The following is a 21,095-nucleotide window of genomic DNA, read 5'->3' on the forward strand; positions in this document are numbered from 1 at the left end:
CCTCTCTGTCGCCCCCCCCCCCAAAAATAAATAAAATATTAAAAAAATTTTAAAAATTTAACTCTTTTAGATCTGTGTAAAATATTTACATGGTTTCAAAGTCAAGTATACAAAACATACCTGGCTTCTATCTCTGTCTCTATCCTATTCCTCTTCTCATCCCATTAATAACGATTTCTATTTTTCTTTTTTTTTGTTTAGTTATTTATTTTGAGAGAGAGAGTGTGTGTGTGCATGTGTGGGGGAGGGGCGGAGAGAGAGAGAGAGAGAGAGAGAGAGAGAGAGAGAGAGAGAAAGAGAGAGAGAATCCCAAGCAGGCTCTGCTTGGTTAGCACAGAGCCTGACATGGGGCTCGATCTCACCGTGAGATCAGGACCTCAGCCAAAATCCAGAGTCGGTCACTTAACCAACCCAGGTGCCCCAGGAACGATTTCTTTTTAATTTTGTGATTTATTTTATGTTGTTTTTTTTTTTAGATTTGAGAGGGTTGTTTTTTCATGTCCAAGTACATATGGATGTTTGGTCCTACCAAACAATCCCACTACCCTTCACAAGAAAGAGGAATGTTTACTTTCAGTTTCTCTTTTAGAGAGTGCCTAACCTTTGGTAGCTGACTTGTAATGGGTCAGAGTGCAGGCAGAAGGGTAGTGGCATTGATCCAGTTGGGCATCCAGTAATCGGTCAGCCAGTCAGCCTGGCCTGGGTAGCAGCATTCAAATATTAATGGTAGTAATTGCCTTTGTAGGTTTGAGGAGTACTGAGGGAAATGTTTGTCTTGCAGTTACTGTCAGTGTATCATGAACCTAACGTTCAATATGTTCCTGTAAAATCATAAACCAGAAACTATTAACTGAGGTTATACCACCATTGAAGGCTTCTATTGGTCACCAGATAATCTCTCTCCTTTTTTTTTAAAGTTTACTTATTTTGAGAGAGAGAGAGTGTGTGAGCAGGATGGGGAAAATAGGGAGAGAGAGAATCTTTTTTTCCTTTTTAAAAAAAATCGTTAACGTTTATTTCGGAGACAGAGAGAGACAGAGCATGAGCGTGGGAGGGGCAGAGAGAGAGGGAGACACAGAATCTGAAGCAGACTCCAGGCTCTGAGCTGTCAGCACAGAGCCCGACGTGGGGCTCGAACTCACAAACTATGAGATCATGACGTGAGCTGAAGTCGGTTGCTCAACCGACTGAGCCACCCAGGCGCCCCGAGAGAGAGAGAATCTTAAGCAGGCTCTGCTCTGTCAGCATAGAGCCCAACGGGGGGCTCAGTCCCACAAACCATGAGATCATGACCTGAACTAAAATCAAGAGTCAGATGCTTAACCAACTGAGCCACCCAGGCACTCCACCAGATTCTCTCCAGATTGAAGACTAGAGTCTTCAAATACTCTCTCTCTTTCTCTCTCTCTCTATTCCATTCTTTGCTGGTACCAGAGACAAGTAATGGGAAGAAAATCAATGATCCAGGAATGGGATTCTCAGTTCAAGTCCATGGGCAGCAGTAGTTTGATCTGTGTGGAGAACATCAAACAAACAGAGTTCTTTCAGAAGTTTCTCTCTCTACCATTGGCTTTTTTAAAAGAAGTTTTCGTGAAAATATATGTAACCCTGTGGAAGTACATCAGAACCTTCTCCAGAGAAGATCACCGTGCTGTGTTCTTCCAAATGTACTTGGAAATTAAATACATATCTACTGGAGTGTTAGCTGTTGTAAGGTCATAAGTTTCCAAGGAAAATATGACTTCATTCAATATCTGAATGCGTTCCTCACAGTTAAAAAGGACTTCATGATGTTCACTCCCAATGTGATCTGCTACCTTTCCAGCAGCCAGTAAATGGGGACTTTCTCCCTGCCAGTTGCAAATGTCTGAGAACATACTGTCCCAGAGCCTCTTTTAGCTGCTTCAGTAGGGTGACAGCAACTCCGCTGGAATCCAAGCCCCCTGATAAAAGGCATCCAGTCCTTCTGTCATCCAGTGTTTCTTAATAGCACTGTTAAAAAGGATCCAAAAAAAACAAAAAAAAGTAGACATGTATATGAAGAGGAAAAAAGAACATGACTAAATCTGCTTCCCCAGGAAACATTACTTACTTTGTCACAATGGAATCACAACAGGTTTGCCTTGAGTTTCAGTTTTAAGGATTGTTCCCCTTGTCCCTTGCATCATCAGTTTTTCTCCTCTCTACTGGATCATTTATAGCATATGTACATCCACACACACTGTACTGTCTCTCATCTTCCACCTTTCCCTGTCCTTTATAGCAAAAGTCCTTGAAAGAGTGGCCTATACTTGCTGTCTCCAGTTCTCTTCACCTTCTCTTAGCAGTTTCTGTGTCAAGACCTGGGAATAGTTTCTCTACACTGTTACAGAGGGCAAGCAGATGTTCATCTCTGCAGTGATGATAGTGAATCATTTCCATAGATGCAACTTTGTCACTTGGCTTTAAATCAAGAATTTGATAGTGTACCAGAAGAAAAGGCTCCACTTTTTTTGGTAAGGTTCCATTTTGATAAAGGAGTTGTGATATGCTTCAAGTTAACAAGACCTTTAGCTTCTAAACAAATAGCCAAAAATCCGTCTTCTATCGTGACTTTAAACAAAGATCTGACTTCATAGGTGACCGTGCCCAGGAACACTTTCTTATTGGCAGTATCCTAAAAAATAAATACAAACACCTCATCCAACATACAAATTATTTGCTCAGTTCCTCCTTTATTATAATGATGAAGGACGACTCACCATCCATTTTGGTCTAATAATTAAATTCAAAATAAATTCAAAATAAGTTCAATAGGAGAATTAAAGTCTAATTAAATTAAAAAGGAAAATGTGTTTTGGGGTGCCTGGGTGGCTCAGTCAAGCGTCCGAATCTTGGCTTTGGCTCAGGTCATGATCTCTACGTTTTGTGGGTTTGAGCCCTGCATCAGGCTCTGCGCAGGCAGTGTGGAGCTTGCCTGGGATTCTCTCTGTCTCCCTCTCTCTCTAACCCTCCCCTACTTGCACTATCTCTGTCTCTCTCAAAATAAATAAATGAACTTAAAAAAAAAAGGAAATGTATTTCGTCTCCTTGTGGTTATAGATTTTGCCTTCGTAACAAAGCCACAGTAAAGATATTTCTTTGCTCAAATTGGTTGCAATCCAAACAACTGGTCAACCACGGCCAACCAGTGAAATCCAAAACAGCAATTTATGTGTCTGTTGACATTCTGAAGATGAAGTGAATCTGGACCTCTATGTGAAATCTTCATAGCACTCAGACACTGATCAGAGAAACCATCATCACTGCCAAAAGGGGCCCAAATGCCACAGATGGCACAGTGGAGTTACAGGCTCTCTCGGTGTGAGCAGGTCAGACTGTTAGCAGGAGTGGAGGCAAGAGCTATGGATTATCTCCATTTTTTTTTTTTTAAGTAGGCTTCACACCCAACGTGGAGCCCAGTGCAGGGCTTGAGCTTATGACCCTGAAATCAAGACCTGAGCTGAGATCAAGAGTAGGACACTCAACCAACTGTGCCACCCAGGTACCCCTCCATTGTTCCTAATATAAGCATATCTATGTATCTATATCTAGTCCTCATTTCTTAGATAAATGTTAGTATACTATACATACTTTTCTCTACATTGATTTTTTTTTAAAGTAGGCTCCACACCCTAACATAGGGCTTGAACTCACAACTCTAGAATCAAGAGTTGTAGGCTGTACTGACTGAGCCAGCCACACATCCCTACCTTGATTTCTTTCTCTCAACAATATATCCTGGCAATCAGTCCACTGTTGTATGTAGATATTTTCCTTATTCCCTATTACAGGTACACAGTACCCTATTAGATGGATGTTCTGGTACATTTTAAGACTGAGGGTATTAGGAAAGGTTCAAAGCATGGGAAGTCTTTTGGAAGAGAAGGCCTTTTATTTTGCTAATCTGTGGGTAACTCCAGGGTCCCTATTGAGGCTTAGATGATGGTGCCAATAGAGAGATGACTGAGTATTATTAACACAAAATTGCTGCTGGTCCTATATAATAAATCTCTTTGTTCTCTGAGCTAAAGAGCAGCTAGAAGGATTTGAAAGAAGAAATAGGCTTTTTCCTCTCCTCCTATACTTCCTTTTTGTAATATACTGTCTGTTACACCATTAGGTTTTAAAGCAAGCCTCGAGTTAACCTGGAGTACAGCTATCTCACAGCAGAGATATCTACCAGGGAAGTGCTGCTTTCACCTTTGTGAAACCACTTTCCTGATAATTGCTATTTCTCCTCTGATTCCTTCTGGAATCAATTCGTTGAGCAGACGAGGTCTCCTGTTACAAATCTCCGACTTGAGTAAAAAGTAGAATAGCTTCACTCCAAAGCCCATTATACACTAGATTCCCAAATTCAGTCTCTAGTCTGTCTCCCATCCCGCATTATGCTCAGCCATATTGTCCAGTAAAGCTCATGGAAGACAGTGTTTCAGTGAGTACTATATAATAGCATAACTAGCAGCATACATAGGCAAAACTCTCAGTGGGGCTAATAGAACAAAACTCAGGGAAAGTAGAACATAGAAGATATTTGCTCTTCTTTTCCCTCTGTCTCAGCCCACCTCCTCATCCCTCCTCAAAGAGAAGAGCTGCTACTATAATTGGCCATACTCGGTTGACCTAGTTATTAGAGGAGTGGGAAGCACTGTTTTAAGAGATTATGCATAAAGCCTATATGAGGAAGATTTTGAAACATTCTGAAAAGTCACAAAAATATGATCAAAAATAGAAACACATTCCTTGTTCTTGGAGAGGACCAATCAACATCATAAATATTTCAAGTCTCTCCAAGTTAATATATAAATTTAATGTAATTCCCTAAAAAGATGCCAGCAAAATTTTCCTGGCACTGGATCCTAAACTTCATATGGAAAAATAAATAAGCAGGAATACTCATGAACATCTTCAAAAGAAAGCAATTAGAGGGGTTGGCCTTACCACATATTAAAAATTACTATAAAGATCCTATAATTAAAACAGTGTGGTGTTGATACCTGGCTAACAGACAAACCAATGGAAATAATTTCAAGCACATGTGGAAATTTAGCATATGACAAAGGAAGCATCTTAAATCATTGAGGGGAAAGATTAACTTAAAAAAATGGGATTAGCACAACTGGAGAGTCATTTGAAAAAAATATAGTTGAATTTATGTCCCTTACTTTACATTAAAATATACTCCAAATAGATCAGTTATTTCAATGTAAAAAAAATGAAACAACATATTCAAGAGTGAATCATATCCATTTCTTTATTACCTGGACATGAGGAAAGCCATTCTATTATAATTCAAATCCCAGAAGCCACGGAGAAAGATCAATACATTTAAATACATCTCTACCTATCTAACATTTGATATCTAAGTTATCTATCTACATATACATACATACAGACAGATACATATAAACTTGTGCTTGGCAAAATCATCATAAGCAAAGTCAAAAGACAAATGAAAAACTGGCAGAAAATATTTTCAACTGAAATTACACAAAATGATTAATTTCTATCAATACATAACAAAAAATAAAGAAGTGTATTGATTGATGCTACAGCATGGATGAACCTTGAAAGCATGCTGAGCAAAAGAAGCCAGTCACAAAAGACCACATACGGTGTGATACCATTTACATGGAACATCTAGCATAGGCAAATCTGCAGAGAAGGAGAGGAAGTTAGCAGTCACCTAGGGCTGGGTGGGGTGGGGTGGGGATGGGGTGTGGGAATGAGAATGACTGCTAATGGGTAAGAGGTTTCTTTTGGAGGTATTAAAAATGTTCCAAAGTTATATTATGGTGATGGTGGCACAACTCTGTAAATATACTACTTATTGAATGGTATTCTTTAAATGGGTGAGCATGTCATTCTATGTAAATTATATCATAATAAAACTGTTTAAAAAAAAGGCCAAAGACAAAAACCCAGGAGGAGAATAGCTAGAAATGTTGAGACAGTTCACAGGAGATGAAAGGCAAATGCCTATGAGACATTTGAAAAAGTAGTCGGTGACATTCTTCCTAAAAGAAATGCACATGCAGGGGTGCCTGAGTGGCTTAGTCCGTTAAGCATCTGACTTCAGCTCAGGTCATGATCTCACCATTTGTGTGTTGCAGCCCCACGTCGGGCTCTCTGCTGTTAGCACAGAGCCTGCTTTGGATTCTCTGTGCCCCCCCCCACGCCCCCCTGCCTCTCCCCCAATCGTGCTTTCTCTCTGTCAAAAATAAACATTCAAAACAAAACAAAGAAATGCACATGCAACAGAGGGCAGATTTGTTTTCTGACTGGGATAATAAAGATAATATTTCCTTCGGAGTAAAGCTTAGGCAGGTTATATAGCAGCCCCATATAAGATTAGGGGTTTCCTAGGCTCGGTGTTCCTCTGCTGTGACACAAACCCACTTGGCCACAGCATTCACTCGGGCTGCTCCTCATCATCCCCATGGGACGTGGGAGGCAAGATGAACTGATGCCAACATGAAGCTCAGGCTTCTGCTGTACCATAACTAATAGATTCTCTTGTTTTTGACCTAAGAGTCTGAGGCCTTCTTGTAACACCCACTAAGGCTAACTTGTTAGCACTCAAGGAAGGTGACATCTCAAATCCTTCCCAGTTCCAGACTGGCAGAGGTCCAAAAGCTTGACATCACCCTATGTTGGTAATCCCGGAGAGAAACAGGTATTCTTTTTTTTTAAAGACTTTATTCTGGGGCACCTGGGTGGCTCAGTCGGTTAAGTGGCCGACTTCGGCTCAGGTCATGATCTTGCGGTCCGTGAGTTCGAGTTCCGCGTTGGGCTCTGTGCTGCCAGCTCAGAGCCTGGAGCCTGTTTCGGATTCTGTGTCTCCCTCTCTCTCTGACCCTCTCCTGTTCATGCTCTGTCTCTCTCTGTCTCAAAAATAAATAAACGTTAAAAAAAAAAAGACTTTATTCTGAAGTAATCTCTACACCCAACGTGGGGCTCAAACTCATAATCCTGAGATGGAGAGTCATATGCTCCACCAACTGATTCAGCCAGGCACCCCAGAAACTTTTCTAAATTTATTTTACTTATTTTTGGAGAGAGAGAGAAAGAGAGAGAGTGAGTGAGCAGGGGAGAGGCAGAGGGAGAGGAAGAGAGAGAATCCCAAGCAGGCTCTGCATGGTCAATGCAGAGCCTGATGTGGGCTCAATCCCAGGAACTGTGATCATGAGCTGAGCTGAGATCAAGAGGCAGACACTTGGGGCGCCTGGGTGGCTCAGTCGGTTGAGCGGCCAACTTCAGCTCAGGTCGTGATCTCACAGCTCAAAGTCTCGTGAGTTCGAGCCCCACGTCAGGCTCTGTGCTGACAGCTCAGAGCCTGGAGCCTGCTTCGGATTCTCTCTCTCCCTCTCTCTCTGCCCTCCCCTGCTTATGCTCTGTCTCTCTCTCTCTCAAAAAAATAAAATAAACATTAAAAAAAAAATAGACACTTAACTGAGCCACCCAGGTACTCCCAGAAACAGGTATTCTTAAACATCACCAGTGGGATTGCAAAAGGGCAAAATTTTTCTGGAGGGAAAATTGGACAATATTCAACAAAATTATTATATGTGCGTTTACCCTTTGACTCAGTAATCTTTCTGGGAAACTAGCTGACAATAATCCCTTTACAAATGCAAAATATGGTATGCACTTTGCTCTGCATTGTGAAGTTATTTGTAATAAAAGCTTAAAAACAAATCCAAGTATCCATCAATAGAAGACTGATTGAATAAACTAGGGCATATCCACACATAAACATATTTGTATATACTTGTACATAGGTATATATATTTATTTGTATGAAAAAAATAAGAATAAACAAGATATTTCTGAAAATGGAAAGGGTTCCTAATAAGGATGGGTAGAATGGGTATAAGGAATAAAGGTGGGTGCAAGAATTTAATTCTTTGGGTATCCTTTTAGCTTTGACTTTTGAATCATGTAAATGATTTATATATTCAAAAAATTAAGTTAAATAAGAAAAAAAAAACCCTAAAATTGAACACAAACAGAAACCAATGAGTGGAACTGAATATGAAACCCAATTGCACTGAGAACATAATTACTTTTTTTTTTTTAAGATTTTATTTTTAAGTAGTGTCTACACCCAACATGGGTCTTTAACTTACAACCCCAAGATCAAGAGTCATATCTCTACTGACTGAGCTAGCCAGGCATCCCGAGAAGATAATTAAAGTTACTTTGGAACATAGACCACTGTAACATTTTGCCCATATAAAGTCTAAGGACAAATAAAACTCCAAAGATACTTTGAACTGCATTCAATAAGTTTATTGTTAGCAATATTGTTGTTCTTGTGCTTTTGTGTATGATAAAATAAAACAAATAAGGAAATATTAATGTTATTAGGAACCAAGATTTCCAAGTTATGAAGATAAAAAAATCACTATAATCCTAACTTTAAATTGGAACTATCAATATAAACCCATATATATACATATATATGTATATGTGTGTGTGTGTGTGTGTATGTGTGTATATACATATTTCAGAAACATTTATTGTGTGCCTAGTATATGTGTCAGGCATAGGAGAAACAACAATGAATGATAAAAGTATAAACTCTGCTACAATAGAGTTTATGGGTGATACATATATTAAGTATATAATTGCACAAATTAATGGAATTAAGCCTTGCATTTACCAGGAGTTTACACCATCACCATTTGACACATGAAGTTCCTCAGCCTGCAAAGCAGCCCAGCCTGAAATGCAGCCTTATTATTAAGACAAAATACTCAGTGTCTATTTTAAGAAAGATTAAGTGCTCAGAGTGAGGGCCACTTGTGCCAAAAATGAACAATTTGGATCTCTCTTTTTTTAAAAAAATGTTTAATGTTTATTTATTTTTGAGAAAGACAGAGTGCAAGTGGGGAGGGGCAGAAAGAGAGGGAGACACAGAATCTGAAGCAGGCTCCAGGCTCTGTGCTGACAGCTCAGGGGCTCTAATTCACAGACCGTGAGATCATGACCTGAGCTGAAGTCAGTTGCTGAACTGACTGAGCTACCCAGGTGCCCCAAACAATTTGGATCTCTTAACGTGTGTGAGAAATTTTAGTTTTCTAGTGGCAGGAATGAAAGACACAGGCCTGTGCTGAGTTGTCCAGGCTTAGAGGGACAGGCAGTGGTGCCTGCCCTTCCCAGACAAGGTTGAGAAATATTCTGTGTCTTCTTATCTCTCTCTAATAAGAAACATCTTGCTTTGGAGCCAAAGTTGTGAAAGGAACTGGCAGCTAGATTTCAGCTCAGCACACGATTTTTACAAGAAAAGGAGTCTTGTGGTAACTTCGGTGATGGTGTCACTCATCGAGATAAGTCCAGTGCCAGCAAGTGAATTTAGAGTAATCATGGGCTAGATCTAAAGCGAGAGCTCCATGTTGAGCATCCCTGGTGTGCTGCCTGGTAAGGTGTGTGAATGTGACATAACCTCTGGATATACGCCATCTGTTTCCTGCTTTCTAAAGCTCTGTGACTGTGAACAGTTACTTCCAAAGTCTAGCACTCACGAAAGATTTACAAGTGGAGAGAGGAATCTCTCTTTTTAGTATTTTATGATAAGGAGTTTCAGATCTCTGGTCACCTGGCTTATTGAGGTGTTTTCCATCTAAAAAGGTGCTTAGTGGTTGAGTCCAGTTACTTAGGGAACCACCTGATACCTAGGAACTGGTACCAAGTGAAGCTGGGTGGTCCTCAAAGGAAAGTGAATACAAATTTAACAGTTTAGTGGTATATTTTAGCCATATCATAAGCAAATTGTAGTCAGTTGGGTGTATGCTTGGAAGTGACTAAGAATGCAAAGGGCAATATTAAGGATGGGTACTTTTTAGGCAGTGGTGTGCTGGTAAATGTTTAACAACAGATTCTTTCTCTGGGACAGTGGGAGTAGGGGAGGCCCTGATGTGTAGTTTTCTTGTTTCCACTGTGTAAAAGTTTCCACAGGCTGATTTCAAGCTTTGAAGAATTTAATAAGATTCCCGACAATTCAACAATTCTCATCAGCTGATTCTATCTATAAGCGAACCATTGCTTATAGGTACCATAGTTAAGAGGTAACAAGCTGTCAACAATCCAGAACCTTAACCCAAAAGAGGTAAAGGAAAATATGTAGGAAAATTAAGAAAACGTGCATACAGATTGAAGTGTGACAATGTGCAGTGCTGGTTCCCTGACTTCCCATGTTCCATGGGGCTTGGGCTGTCTCCTGCCTGCAGTCGTTAGTTTGTTCTGATAGTCTTGAGTGGAAGCTCTTTCCTGTGGTTTTCTGCTTCTGGAGTACTCCTAAGAATTCTCAGGTTGAGGTCTGTAGCAGGAACAAACAGTCTTTCTGATCAAGAAGGATTTCTTTCTCCTTCATTAACAAGTAAGAAAGCAAGGATCAACACCCCAGAGTGGGACGACTGTGTTAGTTGTTCATAGTGCCTGTAATGTCCTTTCCAGTGAGGTCAGGGCAGTCTTTTTCTCATGGTTCTTTAAAGAGATAACACCTCTCATTTTAAATAGTGAAAAGGGTTGTTTTGAAGGATGTTCTGAAAAAGCTACTCACATCTGTTGACAAAGTTGTGCATTGATTTCACTTATAGGAGATATCTAGAATAGTCAAACTCATAGAGACAGTAGAAGGGTGGTGGCTAGGGTCTGCGGGGAGCAGAAAATGGGCAGTTAGTGTTTAAGAAAAACAGTTTCAATTTTGCAAGGTGAGAAAAGTTCTGGAGATGGATGGTAGTGATGGTTTATACAACAATGTCAATGTATTTAATACCACCGAACCGTACCCTTAAAATGGGTGGCTATATATATGTATATGTATATATGTATATATATGTATATATATACATATACACACATATGTATATATACATATATATACGTATATATACGTATATATACATAATGGGGTGGCTTAAAATGGTTATAATGAGCCTGGGTGGCTCAGTCAAACATCTGACTCTTGATTTCAGCTCAGGTCATGACCTCATGGTTGGTGGGATCCAGCCCGGCATTGGGCTCTGCACTGAGGGCATGGAGCCTGCTTGGGATTCTCTTTCTCCCTCTTGCTGCCCCTCCCCTGCTTGTGCTCTTGCTCTCTCTCAAAGTAAATAAATAAACTTAAATGGTTAAAATGGTAAATTTGATGTTAATTATAATTTACCATACCTTAAAAAAATTAAAAACAACTCAATGTATCACATGAGTCATTTGCAATACTTGGCTATTTCAGCCTGTAATAAGGAAAAGTCTATAACTGGGGACAGGCAGATAAGATGCCTGCCTATTAGTTAATAGACTGAGAGTCAATGGGCTCCCTATGGAGTTTGATTTCGTTGTCATTAAGATAAAAGGCAACTGTTCAGGCCAAGTTCCAGAGTTTCTAAAAATTTAGCTAGAGTTGAGAATTCTATTTGTCTTTTCTGTATTACCTGAGGATTGAGGATGATATGGGCAATGAAGTACTGAGCTTTATAAAGCTCCTTAGTAAAAATTCCAGTGAAATGAATGTTTCCGCCCCTAGAGAGAAAGTTAAGACTCCTTAGGTAGGAAACTTTATGCTTCTGTACAAGTTGTGGCTTTCTGAAAAGAGAAAACTTAATTCTAATAAACACACAATTACCAGGGTGGCTGGGTGACTCCGTTGGTTAAGTGTCTGACTCCTGATTTTGGCTCAGGTCATGATCTCTTGGTTTGTGCTTTGAGCCTCGTGTCATGCTCTGCTCTGACAGCGTGGGGCCTGCTTGAGATTCTCTCTCCCCCTCTCTCTCTGCCCCTTGCCTGCTTGTGTGCACTCTTTTTCTCTCTCTCTCAAATTAAATAAATATACTTAAAAAATATGAACACACAATTACCAAAACACATTCATATCCCATTGTTAGGGCAATTTTATTTTATTATTATTTTTTTTTTTTAATTTTTTTTTTTTTAATTTTTTTTTTTAATTTTTTTTTTTTTTATTTATTTATTTTGGGGACAGAGAGAGACAGAGCATGAGTGGGGGAGGGGCAGAGAGAGAGGGAGACACAGAATCGGAAACAGGCTCCAGGCTCCGAGCCATCAGCCCAGAGCCCGACGCGGGGCTCGAACTCACGGACCGCGAGATCGTGACCTGGCTGAAGTCGGACGCTTAACCGACTGTGCCACCCAGGCGCCCCGGCAATTTTATATAAAGCATTTGGAAGTGCTCAAAGAAGCTTTGGTTCTGTTCTCTTTTCTAGCTTTAGTTTTGCCAGGATTTTATTATAGGGAGTAGGATATGCACTAGAAACATTCTTTTTTATTTTTTTTTTAGAAACATTCTTGACTATGCTTTAAGTGTTTCAAACTCTGTTGTTGGATTAAGATGGTCACCAAACTATCTTTGCTATGGTAACGAGACTGAAGAGCTTGCTTGCTATGTTAATCAGCACCCAGGGATGGAAGAGGGTGAGATCCTCTCCTGAAGTATGACACATAATTAATTTAGAAAGATATCATCAATTATTACCTTGGGAGAGAACATGTTATGGATTGTAAGGGCCTTTCAGGTCATAAAGTATACTATGATTGGCTTTGATTGGCAATGGTATTAAAACCTAGAAACAATCTATAGACAGTTACTATACCAGTTTTAGTGCTTAGCAGTTGGGTATCTTAGCAGTTGTTAACCAGAAGGTGGAAGCGATACAGCAGAGCTGAGGAGGTCATTGGTAAGTGTGCAGAGGAGAGTTGGAACAGCAAGCCTCATGTGACTATCTTTATTCATTTTTTTAAAGTTTGTTTTTACTTTGGGAGAGAGAGTATGAGTGGGGGAAGGGCAGATAGAGAGGAAGAAGGGAGAATCCCAAGGAGGCACTGCAGACAGCCCAACTTAGGGCTCAATCCTACAACTCTAGGGTCGTGACCTGAGCCAAAATCAAGAGTCAGACGCTCAACCGAGTGAGCCACCCAGGCACCCCTGAGGTGACTTTCTTTAGAAGGGGCTGATTGCAAAGTTGGCCCTTGGCTGGATTTTGGAAACATTCCTACTGCCTTCCACTGATAAGGGTGGCCCACTGTGCTCAGACTATGCAAATAATGTGGTTTATTGCTGAACACCTGCTTTTCTTCTGGGTATCTGGAGTTTTGGTAGGTGTTAAGCAAAGGGTGCTTACATGACTAGCCGCTGGTAGAAACATTGCTCACTGAGTCTCTGAAAGTCTTCCCTGGGCAAAAACATTGCACATATGCATTTTCATTGCTGGGTCAAGAGTGTGCTATGTGTGACCCTTCATGGGACAGTGTTATGGGCTGAATGTATCTCCCCCTCCCCACTCCTGCCCCATTCATATGTTGAAGCCCTAACCTCATTGTGACTGTATTTGGAGATAAGGCCTTTATGGAAGTGATTAAAAGTTAAATGAGGTCATTGGGGTCAGACTCTGAACTGACAGAACTAGAGACTTTAGAAGAAAAGTTACTTGAGAGTTCTGTCACTCTCCTTGAACATAAGCAGGGAAGAAAGGCCATGTGAGGACACAATGAGAAGGTAGCTGTCCACAAGCTAGGGAGAGTTCTCACCAGAAACTGAATTGGCCAGCACCTTGATCTTGGATTTCTAGCCTCCAGAACTGTGGGAAAATAAAAATCTAAGCTACCCAGTTATGGCAGCCCTAGCCTCCCTCGGCAAGGGCAACCTGCCTCTCAAACTCAGTAACTAGTGTTCCCACACATTATTTCATCCCTTTATTACTTATGCATGTGTTCTTCAATAATATAAGACTGTTTCATGTTAAAACTTTCATTAAAATAGTATCAAACTGTATATATTCTTCAGCAATTTGTTATTTATTTATTTATTTATTTATTTATTTATTTATTTAATTTACTTATTTATGCTGCATCTTATATTTGTGAGATTTATCCATGTGGATACTTTTGCACTAGTTCTAGAATAATACAAAAAAATTATAAAATGCAAAGACAGTATCACTTCCTAGATTAAGATGCTTCAGGTTTTCCACCTCATAAAACAGGGATTAAAAAAACACAAGCATCTAAAGAGAATGAGTAAAGGACTGAGTGTGGCACATGGTGATGCCTTTGAATGTTTTTAGGTGGGGATCCCCGCATTGTTAAATCTTTCACTATCTCAAGAAAAGAAAATTTGGATTTATACGCGAAAGCTGCCATATTTTGAATAGTTAACTAATTCAATTTGAGAAACATACAACGTGCACAGGAGTGCACTGCGCGCGCGCGCACGCACACACACACACACACACACACACACACGCACGCACACACACACACACACACGGCTAAAGCCAAACATAGTCTTGTGCTATGTGTGGCCCACATTCTGCCACATTGTGATTTCTGGCCTGGAAGATGAAAGCCCCAAACTCCATAGTATAATATTTACTTTCCTCAGGGTCTGGTCTTTCCTCTTCCTTCAGCTTTGTCTCCAAACACCACTTTGCTGAGAACAGTCTCTGGCATAGAATAAGCATTCAATAAATACTAATTATTATTATTTTATCTACTGTCTTTTTTTCATTTGGGTCAGAAATGGACTCTTTGTAGTTCTTTTGATCTTCCAGGATCCAGTCAAGTTTATCCTTAATCTACACATATCAAAAAGAGTAAGCAAGGAAGTTCCCTAAATAACAGTATTTACAAATGTTATTTGTTTTCTCAGGGCAGATATGAAAGGGTTTGGGGACCTTGGCATACGTTGCTTAAAGACAATAGTCATAAACTATTACTAATTTGTTTCTGTAAAAATTGTTATGCATAGGTACCATGGTCCCAAACATATTTGAGAATTCTCCCACAATCTTCCATTAAGAGTCAGGTTCAATTCTTGTGTCCTTAACCTGTGGCCAAAATGAGGAGGCTGCTGGACACAAAGTTGGTTACCGAGAGCTTCAAGGATGTTCTGTGGTTGCTATGCTAGGAAGGAGCTCTGGGCCTGGCTGCACCTCCTGAGCTGTTTAGAGATAGGCTTTTGTATCTTGGTGCACAGTTTGGTGCTTATTTTTTGTTTTTGGTATGCTACTTTTCACTCTCTAGATAAATTTTGAAGTCCTTGAGGAAATAGACCACATTTAAAAATTTTCTCTTACACTAATTGGAACAAACTCAATTTTTAAAATGATTTTTATTATTTATTATTATTTCTTACAAACTCCAAAATTTTTTATTGAAGAAAAACATAATCTGGTGTTAATCTGGTGATAATCTGGTGTTAATGATAGGACCTGAACACTGTTTAATTTGGGATGGTGAATTAATTTCGTTTATCAGTAAACATCTATATCAGTAAGTTCTTAGGTGCAATAGAAGAGTCTAGCTAGTCTAAACAGAAATGGAATCTATTAAGGGACATTAACTCACAAGATCTCCAAAGGGCTTGAGAGTAGAATTGGAGGATACATAGACAGGACAGAATACTCCAGTATTCCTACAAGACCCCAGCGAAGACCCCACATGGATCCTGTAGCTGGGAGCCTGTGCTGCTACCCTTACCAGCAAATGGATTCTGGGTAGCAACTGCTTATCACATAGCTGTCTTGAATCAACACCTTTCTAGGGTGCAGCTACTGGTGCAGCTAGATCATCTGCCTGAATCTAACTGTAAAGGAGTAAGACAAAGCAAATATCTGGTTCTATCTTGGGGAGAACTCATCCTGTAGGAAACTCCCCAATGTTAGAAAGGTGTTCCAAGGATGGTGGATGTCCATAAAACATGACATGACTTTGATTGCAGCACCATACAAAATTTGGTCTGCAGGCCAGTGTCAATCCTCAAAACGTTAGTTATAGGTTCCTACTAGGGACTGAATGTATCCTTCCAAAATTCATGTGTTGAACCTAATCACCTGTATGATGGTATTTGGAGTTGGGGCCTTTTAGAAGTGATTGGGCAGTGAGAGTAGAGCCCTCATGAATGGGATCAGTGCCCTTATAAGGAAAGACATTAGACATTAGATATTTTTCTCTGCTCTCACTGTGTGAGGATACAAGATGATGGCCAGCTACAAACCGGGCAGCGGCCTCCAGCAGACGCTGGGTCTGCTGGTACCTTGATCTTGAACTTCCCAGCTTCCAGCATTGTGAGAAATAGTTACTGCTTAAGCCACACAGTCTATAGTACATCTGCTAAAGCAACCTGAACAAATATACCATAGACTGTGTGTTGAGATAAATACATAAATTGTTAAAAGATCTTATCACAGCCTTGTCACATAACTCTCACATTGGTGGCCAATGGGCAGTGGTTGCTGGAGTACACTTAGTATAGCACTACTCTAGAGCAGAGGTCTGCAGACTACACCCCAGGCCAAATCCAGCCTGCTTCTTGTTTTTATAGGCCTGCAAGCTAAAAGTTTAGTTTAAAAACTTCTACATTTTAAAGGGTTGCTAAAGAAACAAAAAAGAATATGCAACAGAGACTTATGTGCCTCTTACAGGCCTGAAATCTTTACTGTTTCTTAAACAGAAAAAGTTTGCCAACTCCTTCTCTGGAGCCTACTCTAATACTGAATTCTTTGAGAAGAAATTCTTGCAAGGTGCCTCGGTGGCTCAGTTGGATAGGTGCCTGACTCTTGATTTTGGCTTAGGTCATGATCTCACGGTTGTGAGAGCCAGCCCTACACTGCCAGCATGGAGCCTGCTTAAAATTCTCTCTCCCTCTCCCTCTTCCCCTCTCTTGCTTGTGTTTTCTCTCTTGCAAAAAATAAATAAGTAAAACAAGGAGAAGAAATCCTTGCCATGTTTTTAGATACCTTGGGTGCTATTCATAGGATGGATACTATTCCTGATATTGTTAATGTATATTTTCATTCTGACAGTTTTTAAGCAGTGGTCTAATTCATTTATAGTAATAGTAAAAAATATTTTCAATATTTTGGAGAGTTCTTGTCAAAATTTATCAATTCTATAATTTAGTGTTAAATATTCCTTCATTCTATTTTCAGAAAAAAAATCTACTTTCCTCTTAAATATCATCTTTTCCCTTCTGATGTGTACAAAAGTCCTTTTTAGTCTGTTTATTTTCCCTTTATTAACACTGTATTAGGCTGGGTAGATTAACTGCTTTTGCAATCCCCAAATCTCAGTGGCTTAAGCAAATACAAAGTTTATTTCTTGCTCATGTCACAGTTTAGTGTGGGAAGGCAAGAAAGATCTTGGTCTACTTAAGCATTGAGATACCAAGGCTCCTTCTATCTAGTGCCTTCCAGTAGTCTCAGCAGATGAGAGGAGAAAGAAAGGGTGTGAAGAAATGTATGGAGGGTTTTATGAACCTAGCCTCGAGGTTGGAGTATCTCACTTCCACTCACACTCCACTGACAGGAATGCAGGTGCCTCACTACATCTAACTGTAAAGGAGGCTAGAAATGTTGCCTAGTATTATGCTCAGGAAGAAGAATGAACATATTTGGAGAGCAGTTAGCTAGATCCTGCCATCTCCTCAGCTCTTTGGAATTTTCCTTATAATCTGTATGCCTCCATTCTGGCAAGCTGGGAAGAGAAGGGAAAGTGGAAGACGTGCCCCTTCCTTTGAAGGACACAACCCAAGAGCTGTCCACGTCCCTTCTGCTTACATCCCATTGGGCAAAACTTAGTAACCTGGCCACTCTTGCTGCCATGGAAGTCCTTCCTTCCCCGAGGAAATGTAGTTCTTACCATACACCCACCTAAATTGTGAGAGTTCTTTTACCGAAGTAATGAGAGCAAGATGGACATTAGAAGACAATGAGCAGTGTCTGCCATGGTCCCCCCTTTCATCACTCAAATAGTTGTGCCACATTCTCTTTCAGTGGTGGGACACAATGGCATTTTGGGTCTCTACGAATTACTAGCAGTTCAGAGCCAGTAATTCCTGAAAACTTGGGCTATTTTTCCTTCCCTGAAGCATTCTCTCATTAGTCAATGGCTACAGGCTCCTTTCAGAGGGCCAGAGAGAGAGAGAGAGAGAGAGATTAAAACAGTCTGCCTGATGCATTGCAACGTAGACAAGATGGAGTTTGACAGACAGCTGAGAAGCCATACATGTCTGGCTGCCAAATGGGAATGAGAAGGATCTCATGGGGGGGTCAATAAGGAGCAGTTACCTATGTATAGTTAACCCCTTTGTGGCTCTCCAGTCAAGCAGCCAGTGGTGGGTGTGGAGTTGCTGGTGGTCAGCAGGGGTAGCAGTTGGGAAAAACAACCTGGATGACAGCAAACTGAGACTTTCCAGGAAACTACGTTACTTATCTTACGGTAATAATCTTCAGAGAGTAATGTTTCACTCCTGCCTTCTAAATATCTTATCAGTTTTTCTTTTGATCAACTCTAACCAGGCACCATAAAGGGAAGAGGATTTAGGGAAACACAGTTTTCAATCCAGCATACCTAGTCTGCGCATACTCTCACTCAAAGAGAGCCAGATACGTGTCGCTCAAAGGTCAAGATCTCTTGGTGGAGCGCAGGCTTGCTATTTGTTGTGCATATGGCTGGTCAGGATTCCCTAATTTACAACTCTGACTTCTCTCTGCTCCATACCCACTACACAACAGTATAGCAGCCAGGTAACTGTCATCAGATACATTGGATCACAAATAAGAGCAACTCTGGAAGCTAGAAGACGATGTAAAGATACTTGCAGAGTTTTGAGAAAAGACCTACTTCTGGCCATGATGAAGTAACTGCTTCTCTGTCACTGTGGATAGACAAAGTATATGGAACAACTGTTCACAGACATTTCAGACAGGAAGTGGGCTTTGGAGATCATAAACATCCTAAGTGTGTGGCACAGCTCAGACAAGGTAGCACTGTTTAACTTAAAATGCCGCTGCTGGTCTTTGAAAACATTGCATTAGAAGTATAGGTTGTATCAGTGATAGTGATAGCAAGACTGTCCAGAAGTTTGAAAGTAACCATTTTGCCAAAGAGGTACCATGGCAATAAGAGTTTTCAGCTTTCAGCTTCTGGTTTGCAATTTTGGGGTTGTCACTGTTATCACCATGCATTTCAGGTTTCACTATGTCAGCACCTCACTTCTGGATACTAGAGTATGAGTTGGTTAAGATACAGTTTTGGCTGCTGTAGTAAAGGCAGAAATAACAATGACTTAAACAAGATAAAACTTTATTTCTCTGTCCCAGAACATGCATTAAGTAGCAGCAGGCTGATAAGATGGCTCCACATAGTCAGGGGGTTGGGCTCCTCCTGTCATTTGCTCTGCCATCTCCAACATGGGGCTCCTGTCTTGGAGTGAAGATGACTGCTCCAGCACCCACCCATGTCTAACTTCAGGAAGGAGAGTAGAGGAAATGGAGGGCATGCGTCTACTCTTTAAGGGCACAACCCTTACATTCCATGAGACTGCCCTTAGTCACATGGCCATACCCCTTGTTAGGGAGGCTGGATACTGCAGCCTTGAGCTGGGTGGCCTGTGTGCAGCTAAAACTTAGGAGCTCTCTTATTAAAGGAATGAGTGGAGAAAACAAGTAGTTTCTGCCACAAGTGCCTTTCATGAAAAGAACAAAACAGACAGGATGTAAGGAGAACAAATCCAAAGGTTAAAATGGGAAGAAGAAAAAGAAAAAAAAAAAAAAAGCAGGTTTCTTGGGTAGGAAATGATTCCAGCCTTAAATACATAGATGAAAAAACCTGTGAAACTTGATACTCCTTTTTATTTGGTCTGTCATGAAAGTTCCTACTTACATTTTACAGTTCCACGAAATGTCACCTCTCTGCTATCCCAAACACTTTGCTTGTATCTCTTGGCATTTGCTATGCTGTAACATACTCTAGGTCATTCCTAGTTTTGCAACTCTCTCAAGGTGACTCTGAAGGAGCAGGAAAATAGTTAAGAGCAGAACTGCTGATACTGGCCTGTTTGTTGGCGGTATGACCTGATGTCTGAGATTTGCTTTAAAATACTCCAGCATGGGGCACCTGGCTGGCTCAGTCTTTCAAGTGACCGTCTCTTGATTTGGACTCAGGTCATGATCTCACAGTTCGTGGGATCAAGCCCCATGTTGGGCTCTGTGCCGAACGCGCCAAGCCTGCTCAGGGTTCTCCCTCTCCCTCTCTCTCTGCCCCTCCTCTGCTCGCTCTCTCTCTCTCTCTTTCAACTTAAAACAAAACAAAACAAAACAATGTAAAATACTCCAGCAAAAGATGAAAAGGGGGACTAGATGAAATAAGACTGACAAAATGTTGATTTGTTGTAACCATGTAATGGGGGCCTGGGTGATCATAATATTATTTCTCTGTGCTGCTTATGTTATAAAATTTGTAATACAGCAAAGCAAAAGCCTAGTCTCTGAAGACAGCCAGACCTGGGTTCAAACCCTGGTGTCACCATTTACTGGCTAAATGACTTTACCTCCCTATGAATTCAGTTTTTCAAAATGGGAATAATGTGTGGGCCTTTAGAATTCTTGTGAAGGTTAAATGAGATAGAATTTGGGACATCCAGCACAAGGTCTGGCCCTTAGTAGTTGTACTACTACTCGTAAGGGTGCCTGCTAGCAAGCAACAGAAACTGACCTGGTTTTGGCTAATTCCTCGGACAAGCAGCTATTTTGAGCCTGAGCTCCGATCTCTGATTTCTAGACCTAGAGCATTATCTCTGCTATCTGTTCAAAATCTTATCTTGATTTGGTGCTTTGCAATTTATGCCTTCGAATAAAAGGAATATAGTTCGGGCTTATGTCTGGAACTTAGGGCACTCGGCCCTGCAGGGTGGCCATGGGGCTTAGGTCACTAACTGACGTGGAGTGAGTGGCCAGGCCACGGACTGTAACTAGGTGGACGCTGGTACAGGACGGGGTTTACCCCAAGCAGGCTTGGACCAGCTGCCGCCAGAACTCACGCGCGTCCTCCCCGACTCGCTCACGCCGGGGTCCGGTCGGGGCCCCCTCCCTCGGGTCCCGGCACTCGGCCGTCCCGCGGCGGGTCTGCCAGTTTCCGCGGTTGGGCCAGTCGCCCCTACGTCCCCTCCTGAGCGGCAGGGGGCGGGGCCGCGGGTCTCGGCGCATGATTGGCCGAAGCTCTGGCGCTCCCCTTCTCCGCCCCCTTCGGCGGGGTGAGAGGTCAGCAGAGCGCCG

The 21,095-nt window shown here is 41.1% G+C and overlaps 1 protein-coding gene and 1 pseudogene across 1 annotated transcript in view; one reads left to right on the forward strand and one right to left on the reverse strand.

Moving 5' to 3' along the window:
* Positions 1-21,095, forward strand: part of PCCA (propionyl-CoA carboxylase subunit alpha) — a 477,968-nt gene that overhangs the window by 43,208 nt on the left and 413,665 nt on the right. The window lies entirely within an intron of this gene.
* On the reverse strand, positions 597-21,026 carry LOC102969250 (annotated as a pseudogene).

This window comes from Panthera tigris, chromosome A1 (assembly GCF_018350195.1).
Source record: "Panthera tigris isolate Pti1 chromosome A1, P.tigris_Pti1_mat1.1, whole genome shotgun sequence".
NCBI lineage: Eukaryota > Metazoa > Chordata > Mammalia > Carnivora > Felidae > Panthera > Panthera tigris.